This window comes from Triticum dicoccoides, chromosome 5B (assembly GCF_002162155.2).
Source record: "Triticum dicoccoides isolate Atlit2015 ecotype Zavitan chromosome 5B, WEW_v2.0, whole genome shotgun sequence".
Taxonomy (NCBI): Eukaryota; Viridiplantae; Streptophyta; class Magnoliopsida; order Poales; family Poaceae; genus Triticum; species Triticum dicoccoides.
This window is the reverse complement of record NC_041389.1, coordinates 247,286,853-247,298,661: the sequence shown is the minus strand read 5'-3', so window position 1 is coordinate 247,298,661 and position 11,809 is coordinate 247,286,853. Positions and strand designations below refer to the sequence as shown.

At 47.4% G+C, this 11,809-nt stretch overlaps 1 pseudogene; it reads right to left on the bottom strand.

The window, feature by feature from the left end:
• Positions 1-2,171: 2,171 nt before the first annotated feature.
• Positions 2,172-11,225, bottom strand: LOC119308243 (annotated as a pseudogene).
• Positions 11,226-11,809: the final 584 nt, after the last annotated feature.

Here is an 11,809-nt window from a genome sequence, read left to right as displayed (position 1 = left end):
ATGATCAAGAGAAGCATCCGCTAGAAACCTTCTTTTAGCCAAGTCTTTAAGACCTCTGCTATTCCAGAAAATGCCTCTCATATTTCATCATGAAATTTTTAGAGGTACGGATCCTAGCACTTCTACGCATAACCGACACTGGATAAACCTTCCATTTCCAAGTCCGTTTAGGCTTCATGCGATCTTCAGATCGGTCACCACACTCGGGCTCTACCGCAATCACCAAAGACTCATCTACATGGTTAGAGGTCTCAAGATAGGCAAACCCCTCCTCCTCCTTCGTCTCCGGTAACGCAGCGTCAAGATCGGCACACAAACCATCAAGAGCCCTAACCCCAAGCGCATCAATTTCTGACTCATTCATAGGTTTAACGACAGCTATGTTACGAATCATTTCCAACGCTCGTTCTGCTTCCAAATTAAGAATGTCATTAACTGACCTAGAGATCTCCATATCATTACTACCAAGCGATACTCCTAGTTGATTTGCATTGTGAACAATCTCATCATTGGTAAAATGCATAATTGAATTTGATTTATTAACAGACATGGCAGTGGACATCTCGACGTCACGCAGGTTGGCCGCCCTCATAGCACACCTCAGCTGCATGTTATCAACGTCTGGCTGCTCCTGCAGCCTCCCGCTGATCCGCCTCCCCTCAGAGACAGGATCCGGAATCCCACCAAAGGCGATGACCTCCTCGCGTGAAGCTCTGCTAGGGGAAGGGCCTCCTACCCGTCCCCCAACAGCGGTGACCCGTGCCGGGACCACCGATGCAGCACCAAAAGACGACGACAACTCCCGCGGCCTGTCCACGGAAGTCCCGCCGAAAGCCGGAGTGGCCAAAGGACCCGAGACCGGCGAGGCCAGCCTAGGGCGATCCGGGGAGTGTGGCGACAAAACGGCCACGCCACCCGACCCGCCCTCCGAAGCAGGATGCGTCCTGGCAGGAGGAGATGCGGCGGCCTCCTGCACGACCACCCCTCCGCAAACAGCCGGCCTCAAGGGAGGGAGCGCCGAGCTCACCCTCGGCGCCGACGGCGATGGCGTCTCGGAGCGCCGGGCCTCCTGCCCGTCACCTCCAACCGAGACCACCGTCGCAGACTCCTCCTCCATAGCCGGAGAAAAGGTAAGAGAAGAGGGAGGGGCCTCCTGCCCCTCGGCACCTCCCACCTCAACAGGCTTCGTCACACACGGACTCACCGCAGGGCTCACTGGATCAACTCGGTCGCACCAAAGCCTAGGCGGAGCCGAGAATGCCCCCAAGGAACCAAGCTGCAAAGTGCTCGTCGGGACCGCACCAGTTGACCTAACAGGAGCGGTGTCACCAGAATCAGACGGACCCGAAGGCCCCTTGGCCTTATCATCATCACTCTTAGCACTATCATCCTGGTTCCCCGAAGCACCTCCTCCCTTAGAGGTGTCCATGGGATTATCATCCTCAAACTCACTGAAAAGTTAGGATCCTCATACTCAACATCCAACTGATACAAAACGCCTTCATGCGTTTGTCCGGCGGGAACTCAATATTAGCAACACTGACAAGCAAACGCGCCACCTCGTGAGCACGTGTGGACTGCATATCCACCTGCTCAGTCTTGCCAATCAAAGAACCCAGGCTCCACGTAACCAAAAAGCTGTCCAGGGGAGCAGATGGCGCCCCAGAGAAACGAACCCAAATCTGAATTAACGGCGTGCCATGCGGCTCCTTCTTTTTCCACTCATCAAACTGCAACACAAAACTAGTGCCCGTGACCCTGCTCATACCGAACTTGAGGATTCTCAGCTGATCCTCCTTAGACGGGAAACGGGAAATCTAGAATCAATTTTTTTAGAAAAGAAGGATTACCCCGGCCTCTGCATCAATAAGATGCATGCAGCCATATTATTATTAAGCAAACACCCAACAAGGTTTGTAGTTCGGTACAAGCTCGCATGAGGAGCAGAAAAGCAATAAAGATAAAAAGTGCCACAACCGTCAAAAATAGGATAAGATGACTAAACACCTAGCCTATTATTGAAAGCCATCCAAACTTGAAATTTTCATGTGCAGATAACAGCCTCATCGTTCTCTTGCCCCAGCGCCCCCAACATACCAGGACAGACCCTGACTGTAACCACTAGTTGCACATTGCAATCGGTTGTAATGAATCATCGATCACAAATATGTATACGTTGATATAATTTGGTACGAAATATCTATGATTGGATTGAATAATTATACATATGGTGACATGCATGGCCAATTTCCGTCCAAGCTAAGGCGGAGTAAAAACTGTACAAACCAGCTACAATAGCTAGCCGGCAACCAGAAAACCGAGTATGACTGAAAACAAAAACTCCCTGAAAATAAATACTTGGAAAACCAAAAAGGGTAAGTAGCTAGGGCTAAGGAAGAGGCACGCAGGGGAGATCAATATTTAATACTACTATAATCTGAAGCTAATTTGTGCGCAGAAGCTCTAGTTATCAGCTGAAGCTGCAAATAAGCATTCTTCAGATGCACAGTTCCTCAAGAACTTCATCATGGTTGTGCCAACAGTGGTGCTTGAACTGCTTCCTGATAGAGCTGGTCTTGATCTGCAACTGCAATGAGTTTGTCTTTGCTTTCTGGATCAAGCATCCAAGCAAATGGCAATGATATTGCCTGTAAAAATGTTGTACTTGAGATATGTTGTTGCACATTTTTGTGAACATACTATCCATTCCAAGAGGAAGAGGAATCATTGTCTAAAAGAAAAGAGGAATAGGGCTGACCAGGAAGAAACCCGCGACAAGAAAACTGAAACCTTTGCAGTTGAAGGGTGCTTCTTCCGAAATGAAGTAGGCTGGAACCGAGTTGCGGAAAAGGTGGAGATCAAACCATAATTCATGCATATAAGACATGGTAGAGAACTGCTGGCTTGTTCTGTACTCTATTTAATAATTAATAAAAAATGGTTGTCTGCATCACAATGATGCAGAAGCCGGGGGTTTCAACCTCCTTTTCAAAAAAAGACATGGTAGAGAAGTGCTGGCTTACAGGTTAGAGGGCTCATGAACAATGGGGCCATCAGTATGTTGGAGTCCGAGCGGCCAAGTCAGAGAGGATATAGACGTGGAGATATAAGCGGGCGCAGTTAGTTGTGGCATGCGCCAAGTGACCTGATCTCCAGCGACTTGGAAGTGACTCAAGCTATGCATGCTAGTGCGGTTAGTGGAGCAGTATTAGTGGATCAGGTTGTTAGGCTTGGGCGTCCGTGTGTGTGAGCTATGATATAAAGCTCTGTAATCATGTTGTTTATTTTGATCAAGAGAATACAAGAGAAAAAGGCACAAGTTGTGTGCGGTGCCAAGCCTCTGTCTGTGTTCTTCTACCTTTGTGTGTGAGAGAGTATTCTTCTTCCTCGGGCTGTGCCAACACAGTATAGCTGTGGATTTCACTGTTGCGATGAATCCCTGTGCCTTTCCCTGCAAAGGTCAAAGCCATCAATAGTAGAGGAAAACTAGGCGGTTAGGCATCAGGCTTGGATATTCAGATGGATGCAAAATGTGTCATTGGTTTAAATATACCTGGTCAGCTGAGACTACTTCCCTAGAGATGATCGCATAAGTCTGTACAAGTTAAAAGGAAGTTCTATGTTAAACTTATATATATTATTGAAGTGTAGTATAAAAATGTTACACAATCACTGAATTAACTGCTGCAAACTTTTATTTTGTATTTACATTTACAGTATATAGGTGAAAACAGAGGGCAATGACTTACAGCCGGTTTGACCAGACAATAGATGATACCCAGTGAAGAAGCAAAATATGGAGCCTGTAAGGTTAATTTATAATGAAAGAGAGAAACATTTGTAGTCATGAGTCACCGCAAATCTGTTTGGACATCAGTGAACTGAGCTAAAAATATGTGGTAAGTACGTACCCACCAACTCCCCCGAGACTATGGAGTGAGCGGGTGGAGTCTTCTGAGGTTTTCGAGCACTCCTTACCTGCGTTGGACCTTGAGGGTCCGAGAGTGGAGGTTCCTGGAGTGGAGGAAGGTCCGGAGATAGCGATCTCGCCTACCTCGGATACTGTTGGCACGTCTGAGATGCAGGTAATGACTACGAGCTTGGAAGGGGGTCGCAGGCAGGAGACCTCGATCCCTCATCACTTGATGGCTTCGATCAGGGTTCCTGAGAGGGACGAGTCCTCGTCGGGAGGGCGGCTGGCTGCTGCTTCTTCTGCTGGGCGGGTGGGTGTTTGTCTGGGGCAGGTGGCCCCGGCAACGCCTGCTGAGCTGGCGCTGGCCGGCTCTGAGGGAGGATGTCTGGGGCAGGAGGCCCCACACTCTTCCCCTTCGGCTTCGACGGAGGCGGTTTCGACTGCCGTGATTGGAGGGGGTCCGGGGAGGGTGATCCCGGGCCATCCCTCATCCTCGGCTGGCGGGATGACGACTCCAACAGCACTGAGGGTCGGGGCGGAAGGAGTGCTTGGACAGGTGGTCCCGGCACCTTCTACCCCTGGCCCCCTGATCGCCGGAGGTGGGAGCCGTCCGGCACTTCCTCTCGCGACTGGTGCCTCTCGGGAGGAGGTTGTTGCGTTTGGCGGAATCCCTGATCCGGTCTCCGAGGGGCGGCGGATGAGTTCCCGTCTCCTGGATCATCCGGAGGTTGACGACATGCAGCAGAGGTGCGCTACGAGGGCGGCCAAGCTTCGTGGTATCGAGGCCACTTCCAGTATGTCGGTCAATTTATCTAATTCCATTATGCATTTTTCTACGGATGAGATTATTCATAATGCAAATCAAGTAGGGATTTCGCTAGGGAATAATAATGCTGAAATTTCCAACTCGGTTAATGATCTTTTGGATCTGGAGGCAGATCGCGCATTAGAAACCATTCGAAACCTAGCGGCTGTGCGTCCTATGACTGACGCTGAGTTTGATGCATTGGGAGTGAGAGTGCTAGACACCTTGTGTGCGGACCTTGCACCATCCTGTAATGAGCCAGACGAGGAGGAGACCAACGTAGAGGTTGAGGTCCTTCAACCACCACTGCCCGGTTATGAGGACCGGATGGTGGACAATGACAAATCTAAACATAAGTGGAAGCGGAAGGTGTATCCAGCATCCGCGGTACGTAGAAGCGCTAGGATTCGTACGGCAAAAAAATTCCATGATGAATTATGAAAGGAATCTTTTGGAATAGCAGAGGTCTCAAGGACTTGGCTAAAAGAAGGTTTCTTGCTGAGGCATCTTTGGAGCACAGATTAGATTTCATTGCTCTCTCCGAAACTGGAAGAGACAATTTTTCTCCGCAGTTTCTTTCCTCTCTTGCGGGTGGTGCTGATTTCGACTGGCATTGCCTACCGCCACGTGGACGATCGGGAGGCATCTTGTTGGGAGTGAGATGCGATTCCCTTGAGGTCAGGAGTGTGGTAATGGGAGACTTTGCGGTTAAGTTTCGGGTTAGGTCAAAAGTTGATGGGTTCGACTGGGCTTTGGTGGCGGTGTATGGAGCTGCACAGCCCGAATTTAAACCAGAGTTTCTGGCGGATCTTGTTCGAATTTGTGGGTCCGAACAGCTTCCAATGTTGGTCGGGGGTGATTTCAATATCATTCGGAGGAAAGAGGAGAAGAATAATGATAACTTTGACGGGAGATGGTCCTTTATGTTCAATACTATTATTGAGAGTTTGGACCTGAGGGAGATTGAACTTTCTGGTAGAAAGTTTACTTGGGCTAATGCGTTGCCAAACCCGACTTATAAAAAGCTTGACCGAGTTCTCGCCAACGTGGAGTGGGAACAGAAGTTCCCTCTGGTGACGGTACAAGCTTTAACGCGGGGAATTTCAGATCACACACCACTGTTTGTCGACTCCGGGGAGTCCAACTATGTGGGAAACAAAAACACCTTCTCTTTCGAGATGGCCTGGTTCGAACGTGAAGGGTTCTTAGACCTCGTTGCCAGGGAATGGGCTAAGGGGGTCGGGGGTACGACGGCGGTGGAGCGTTGGCAGAATAAAATAAGACATCTAAGAAGCTTCTTACGGGGGTGGGCTAAGCACCTAAGTGGGGTGTATAAGATTGAGAAGGATAGACTCCTTTCTCTTATACAGGCCCTCGATACTAAAGCCGAATCTATGATTCTGCTGCCTGCTGAGATCCAGGTTAAACATGAGGCTGAAAAGAGGCTGAAAGAACTTCTCCGTGAGGAAGAGTTGAAGTGGGCGTTGCGAGCCAAGGTCCACAAAGTGGTTCAAGGGGACGCTAATACTCAATTCTTTCACCTCATTGCTAATGGCAAGCACCGTAAGAAACGAATCTTCCAACTTGAGCAGGATGAGGGTACTATTGTTGGGCAGGATAATCTAAAAACTTACATCACCGAGTATTATAGGCAGTTATTTGGACCACCAGAGGTTAATTTTGTAACTTTGGATGAGTCTCGGACTGAGGATGTTCCTCAACTGTCGGCTGTCGAAAATGATATCTTGCTAGCCCCATTTACGGAGAAGGAAGTGTTTGATGCGATTGCACAAATGGAAAACAACAAGGCTCCCGGTCCGGATGGGTTTCCGGTGGAGTTTTATAAAAGGTGTTGGCAGATTATTAAGGGGGATCTGTTACCTATGTTTCATGATCTTTTCTCTGGACAGCTTCAATTATTTCAGTTGAATTTTGGAACTATCACATTGCTTCCTAAGAAAACGGAGGATGTGCGAATTGAGCAATTCAGGCCAATTTGCCTTCTCAATGTTAGTTTCAAAATCTTCACCAAGGTCGGGACAAACAGGCTCTCACAGATTGCGCTTTCTGTGGTACAGCAATCCCAAACTGCTTTCATGCCGGACAGAAACATCCTCGAAGGAGTAGTTGTTCTTCATGAAACGCTCCATGAAATTCACTCTAAAAAATTAGATGGGGTAATTTTTAAGGTGGATTTTGAGAAGGCGTATGATAAGGTCAAGTGGCCGTTCCTTCAACAGGCATTGCGTATGAAAGGTTTTGATGAGGCTTGGCGCCATCAGGTTGAATCTTTTACGCAAAAAGGGAGTGTGGGTATTAAAGTCAATGACGATATCAGTCATTACTTCCAGACTCATAAGGGCCTCAGGCAAGGCGACCCAATGTCCCCCGTTTTGTTTAACATCGTGGTGGATATGTTAGCAATATTGATCGGAAGGGCTAAAGACCATGGTCAAGTGGGTGGTTTAGTACCTCATCTGGTGGATGGAGGTGTATCCATTCTTCAATACGCTGATGATACAATCATCTTCATGGAGCATGATTTGGCCAAGGCGAGAAATATGAAGTTGTTGTTATGCCTCTTTGAACAATTATCGGGGTTAAAGATTAATTTTCATAAGAGCGAATTGTTCTGCTTTGGTAGGGCTAAAGACGAACAGGACTCTTATAGGCAACTTTTTGGGTGCGAGTTGGGAAGTCTGCCCTTTTCCTACCTTGGCATTCCGATTCATCATCGTAGGCTAACAAACAGAGAGTGGAAGTGTATCGAGGATCGATTTGAAAAGAAACTGAGCTGCTGGAAGGGTAAGCTCATGTCATATGGAGGCCGGTTAGTTTTGATAAACTCGGTACTCACGAGTATGCCTATGTTCCTCTTATCGTTCTTTGAGGTTCCAGTGGGAGTGAGGAAAAGACTGGACTTCTATCGATCACGCTTCTTTTGGCAGGGTGATGAGCTTAAAAGAAAATACCGGCTTGCTAAGTGGGATATCATCTGTTGACCCAAAGACCAAGGCGGGCTTGGCATTGAGAATCTTGAGGTTAAGAACAAATGCCTTCTTAGTAAGTGGTTGTGGAAGCTCGCTAGCGGTTCGGAAGCTATGTGGGCGCAAATCATTCGCAGCAAGTATCTCCAGACTAGGACTTTGTCCCAAGTAACAGTTAGGCCGATGGATTCGCCTTTCTGGAAAGGGCTCATGAAAGTCAAGCAATTAATGTTCAATAGGACAAAAGTTGTCATTGGCAATGGGGCCACTACACGTTTCTGGGAGGATGCTTGGCTGGGCGACTCACCCCTGGCCATTCAGTATCCGTCTTTATATCGTATTGCTCAACGACGTGAGGTGCTCATGGCAACGGTATTTCAATCTATCCCCCTTAATATTCAGTTTAGACGGTCATTAGCGGGCAATCGTTGGGAGGTTTGGCTCCAGTTAGTTAGGAGACTAATGGAGGTTCAACTTTCTGACCAACCGGATAAATTACGCTGGAAGTTGACTACGTCTGGGGTATTTACAGTCAGGTCAATGTATACTGAGGTTATTAATACAAGCTCCATTCCAACTTCCAAGAGTGTCTGGGATGTCAAAGTACCTTTGAAAATAAAAGTGTTTATGTGTTTTGTTCATAAACAAGTTATTCTAACAAAGGACAACTTAATAAAGCGTAATTGGACAGGACCTACTAGGTGTAGTTTCTGTGATCGAGATGAGACAATTAAACATCTCTTTTTTGATTGCCCGCTGGCCAAGGTTCTTTGGCAGACGGTCCACATTGCTTTTAATATAACTCCACCGAATACTGTTAATGCTTTATTTGGGAATTGGCTATATGGGTTTGACTCTACAATAGCAAGACATATTCGGGTTGGAGTCTGCGCTTTAATATGGACCATCTGGCTGTGCAGAAATGATTTGGTTTTTAACAGATCATCACGAATTCATTTTTTGCAGGTTATCTTCCGAGCTACGGCGCTGATCCGTTCATGGTCATTACTCACTCCGATGGAGGCCAGGGAGCATTTGGTTACTGGGTCTACCCGGTGGGAGATGGTTGCTCGGGATATCTTCAACCGGTTTGGATGGCGGTCATGTAATAGGATAGGCAATTAGTTTCCCTATCTATATAGCCAGCCGGTTGTGGCTCCTTTATTGGCTAGTTAGTGTTTCTAGCCTTCTGCGCTCTGTGTGGGCTGCTTTTTATTGTTTTCAGTTAGAGACTATGGAACTTTGTACGCACTTTTTGTTGCTTCATTAATAAGATGGCTGTATGCATCACTCCTGATGCAGAGGCCGGGGAGTCCCCCTTTTCCAAAAAAAAACCCACCAACTCCAGGCCAAGCCGTACAGCATAGCCTGAATAAATAGTTTTCAGAATCCGTTGTTAAATTGTGTAACACCGCAGCTGATGATATTAATGGAAATAAACTTGGTATAATACTCACATAAGCAACAGATGCAAATATTGAAATGCACAGGACTCCCTTCTCGCCAATTGCATGGATAGCAACTGGGAGTATCAGTATCTGCAGTTTTGAGAAAATTACTACAAACTGCAACTGTTATCAATGGGATAATGCACCGGAACGGACACCTTGTGATTCTAAAGTACTCCCTCCGTCCCAAAATAAGTGTCTCGACTTTGTACTAACTTTAGTATAAAGTAGTGGTACTGAGAAAAGATTGAACCAATTCCAACCACCATTAGAATTTCGGAGAACTGATTCTTGTCAAATCCAAATACCAGCTTCAGGTAATACTGCACAACATGAGATGAAGATGAACTGGCCTAAGTTTTTGGAACACCATAGTAGAGTAAAACAGAACTGAGACGTATGATTACCAGTAGAACATCGCTGATGCCAATCATGCCTAACTCGTAGAAGAAGGAAATGTATGTGATTCGCTTAAGTGTGTTGCTAGCAAAACATCAACATTAGGTAAGGTCAGAAAAATGTATCAGAAGTTTTTTTGAGAATTAATTTTATCAGAAGTTGCAAACCGTTTCCTACTTGAAAACATTAGCGTTATGCATGTTTTTAGATTATAAAAAGGACCAGCAAATGACTCAACCATACCTTTAATTTTTTTTACTGCACAGTAGAAAATAGTATTGCTTATGTAGAAGTACATATAAAATAGTCCCTTACTTGATTTTGATCATGCTAATGTTGTCCTTGATAGACTCCCAACGCTGCTGCGGCAAACCGAGAACCAAAGACGACAAGGACAAACGCTGACACGAAGCAGGGAGCTTTCTGAAGCGTCTCAACCAGACAAATCTTCATGTAGACCACGGAACAGACCAGCAGAAGAACCGAGACCTGCCAACGCATAAACAAACCGTTCCAGAGTTTGTAAAACTGAAAATGAAGCCAGCAAACAGATGCCGATGAAGCGCAGCAAGTTTCAGCTAGTTGACAACGTACCTGAAAAATCCACTGCTCGGGCAGAAACCTGGAGAAGACGTTCCCCAGGGAGTGCGAAGCCGACAGGATCCCGGTCATGCAGCCAAACGCGAAGGCCCTCTTGGACGGTTCTACCAAATCCGCCTAATTTGGCAGAGAAAAATGTCAGATTTTGGACTCTTGGCAACCGGAATCGCCGTCGAGCACATACCGTGTACGCCAATGCGAGGCAGGTTATGGTTCCTTGGCCGATCATGAATGAGAGAGTGCGTGTGACAAGGTAGACATACACGGCGACCTTGGTGCTGCTCAGAGCAAGCACACCTGTAACAAGCAAGAGTTATGAAAGACTGATTGCTAATTCAAAAAGGAGTAGAAATCTTGTAAAATACTCCCTCCGTTTTTAAATATAAGTCTTTGTAGAGATTTCACTATAGACTACATACGGAGCAAAATGAATGAATCTACACTCTAAAATGCATCTACATACATCCGTATGTGGTCCATAGTGAAATTTCTACGAAGACTTGCAGTATTTAGGAACGAAGGTAGGAAGGAAAATGAATCGTGTAGTTACTGTAAGGGATGATGGAGGTGCCGGCGGCGAGGATGAGGAGAGGCTTCCTGCCATACTCGTCGGCCAGCTGCCCCATCAGAGTGAATCCCACCGCCCTGAAAATGCCTCCAACCTGCACGCAACCCCAACCCAACGATCAAAACTCAAAGCAAGAACCATGGTTGACCGTGGCTGTAAGGAGAGAGGGGATGGAGCTGACCGTTTGGTGGAGGCCGGTGAGGTAGATGGCCTCCGGGCAGGAGGTGCTACCGTCGCCAGGGCAGAGGGCGGCGGTGGTGACGTCGACCAGCACAGGCACCGTCATCTCCTCGGCCACCCAGTACAGCACCAGCCCGACCAGCAGGTGGCCCAATGGCTTGAGCACCCTCATGTCTCCCAGCGCCAGCTTCCCCTCCGCCGCTCCCACCATGCTCGCTGCCATCGCCGCTCTGCTGGCTGCCGTCTCTGACTTCGTTTGCTGCCGGCCTGGCCAGATTAAGGCGCCTAGTTAACCCATGGTGCGGAGTGGTTAAGCGGCCATCTTCATGAGGGATTCTGATGGAGGAGGGAAAAAGAACCGCCCGTCACTGTCTTGCACTCTCGGTCAAGTTGCAGCAAAAAGCAGCAGATTATTCCGATTACTTGGTCGGAAATATCTCTCTCTGTTCATTCATTGGCAACACCCTTTTTTTCGCATTATGGCCACTGTTCTTCGCTTCGTCGTACTAAAGCGACAGCCGGCCGTAAACGCATTTATCTGCTTATTACTAAGGCTTAAACCATTGTTCTTTTGGGCGAAAGAAGAACTTTCTGGCTTCCTGCGCATGAAGCATGCCTTGGTTTGCCTATCTTTCGTGGTCAATCGGAGGTGGTCGCTGGCATGACGCCCTGACGGTTCTAAGCCATGGCGCCACTGACAGGCTTATGTGGCAGTGGTCTCGTGGAATTCGCCGGCTAGATCTATTGGCACTCCTACGTGTCATGAATGTAAATTTGTCCGGCAATTAGTCCTTTTTCTTCTAGAATAAGCACAAGCATGCGAATCTATATTCAGAGAAGAAAGGGCAACAGGCCCAAACACAGTTTTACAACACCAGGCACAACGCACTAGCTCAACGCGGAACCATT